This window comes from Odontomachus brunneus, unplaced genomic scaffold (assembly GCF_010583005.1).
Source record: "Odontomachus brunneus isolate Ranch 3 - 2012 unplaced genomic scaffold, Obru_v1 Obru_scaffold_255, whole genome shotgun sequence".
In the NCBI taxonomy this organism is placed as follows: Eukaryota; Metazoa; Arthropoda; class Insecta; order Hymenoptera; family Formicidae; genus Odontomachus; species Odontomachus brunneus.
Genome location: NW_022639705.1, coordinates 1,907 through 3,773, shown reverse-complemented (window position 1 = coordinate 3,773; position 1,867 = coordinate 1,907).

Sequence of the window (1,867 nt, the reverse complement as noted above, 5' to 3'; positions counted from 1 at the left end):
TAGGGAGATGAAAAGAGAAGTTGAGGAAGAGTTAAAAAGGTGGAAGGAGAGAGGGGGAGAGGGTGAGAAATTTAAGGAGAGGAGGAAAGGGTATAGGGTGCTTTGTAAGGAGAAAAAGAAAAGGGAGGAAGAAAGGTGGGAAAGGGAATTGGAAGGGGTAAGGTCAGAAGGAGATGGGAAAGGCACTTTAGAGGAGTACTGGGAGGGGTAGAGTGGAGCGTAAGAGGGGATGTGAGAAATAGAGGGGAAGAGAAGGAGGAAAGGATAAGCAGGGAGGAAATTGGGGGGGCGATAAGGAAGCTGAAGGAGGGAAAAGCGGCGGAAGGGGATGGGATAGTAAATGAAGTGTGGAAGTATGGGGGAAAAGAAATCAGGGAATGACTGTGGGGGATCTGTAACAAAATTTGGAAAGAGTTGGGATGGCCGGAGAAGTGGAGGGAGGGTATCGTAGTACCGATAGTGAAAAAGGGGGAGGGTGAGAAGGTGGAGGAGTACAGGGGGATCACTTTGACGCAAACGGCGTACAAAGTGTATGCCACGGTCCTGGCGGGTGGTTGAGGGAAGAGGTGGAGAGGAAGGGATTGCTACCACCGAGTCAAACAGGATTTAGGAGAGGAGTAGGGACAATAGACCAGATTTATGTTTTGAATTATTTAATAAATAAGAGAGTGGCGGAGAGGAAAGGCAAGATGGTTGTGATGTTCGTAGATATGAAGGCAGCGTTTGACTCGGTGGATAGGGAGATCCTGGTACGGACGATGAGGAAGAGAGGCGTTAGGGAGAGTTTGGTTGTGAGGTGTGAGGAGGTGTTAGAAGAGACAAGGAGTAGAATGAGGGTGGGGGATAAGGTGGGCGGAAGCTTCTGGACGGGGAGGGGGGTAAGACAGGGGTGTCCGCTGAGCTCCTGTCTGTTCACTTTGTTGTTGGCGGATTTGGACGAGGGGAGAAAAATTAAAGGGGAGAAAAATATTCTCGTTGGCATATGCGGATGATGTGGCGGTTGTAGCGGAGGAGGAAGTAGGGATGCAAGGAATGATAAAGACGTTGGAAAAGTATATAGAACAGAAAGGATTGGAGGTAAACACAGAAAAGACCAAAGTTATGAGGTGTAGAAAGGGGAGTGGGAGGCAGAGGAAGATGGTGTGGTGATGGAAAGGGAAAGAAGTGGAAGAGGTGAAGGAGTATAAATATCTGGGTTATGTGGTGATGGCAAATGGGGAACAGAGGAAATATATAGAAGAGAGAATTAACAAGGGAGCGATAGTAATGAGAGAAGTGTGGAGTATAGGTAAAAGGAAGTATGGTTAGGATTGCTCGAGAAGAGTATGGTTATTCGATAGGTTGGTATAGACAGTGGTTGGTTACGGGGAGGAGATATGCGGGTGGAAAGAAAGGGATGGGATAGAGAGAATTCAGGATAGGTTTTTGAAATGGGTGCTAGGGGGAAGAGGTGTATTCCGGGGTATATGATGAGGAAGGAAACGCAGAGGGAAAAGTTGAGGGGGAGAGCAGGGATGAGGGCGTGGAGTTACGAGAAGAAACTGGGGGAGGGAGAAGGAGGGGAGCTGGCGAGGTTATGCTGGGAGGAGATGAGAGATAGAGCGCGGGAAGGGAAGGTGCAGGGGAGATGGGAGGAGGAAAGGAGAGGTTTCTATGAGGAGAGGAAGTGGAGTATAAATGAAATTGAGGAGATGAGAGAGAAGAGAGAGTTGAGGGGGGAGGAGGTAGTGGCTAGAGAGAGGAGGGTGCAGGAAGAGGAAAGGTGGGATAAAATTAGAGGCGAAAGGTATAATAGGTGGTGCTGTGAAGTGAAGGGAAAGGGGGTGCCTGGGTATCTGAGGAGGGGGTGGAAGGAGAAGAGATGGCA